The following is a 220-nucleotide window of genomic DNA, read 5'->3' on the forward strand; positions in this document are numbered from 1 at the left end:
TTCACAACAAAAATATATTTCGTTCTGTAACATCATACTAATTAAAACTGCCCCATTAATCTTTATTAGTGTAATTATACGTTGCATGATAACTCACTTCATTTTACTCGCACAGATAGCTCTCTCATTATCCATTGACTCATCATTTAACCCATTTTCAAGTATTAATTCTTAATTCTTAGAACACTGTATTTTCGATTTCCAGTCCACACCATTAACT

The 220-nt window shown here is 30.5% G+C and overlaps 1 protein-coding gene across 1 annotated transcript in view; it reads right to left on the reverse strand.

The window, feature by feature from the left end:
* The window catches only part of LOC119594112 (alpha-amylase-like), a gene marked incomplete in the record, with an annotated part of 25081 nt that overhangs the window by 11458 nt on the left and 13403 nt on the right, over positions 1-220 (reverse strand).

Source organism: Penaeus monodon, chromosome 33, assembly GCF_015228065.2.
Source record: "Penaeus monodon isolate SGIC_2016 chromosome 33, NSTDA_Pmon_1, whole genome shotgun sequence".
Classification (NCBI taxonomy): domain Eukaryota; kingdom Metazoa; phylum Arthropoda; class Malacostraca; order Decapoda; family Penaeidae; genus Penaeus; species Penaeus monodon.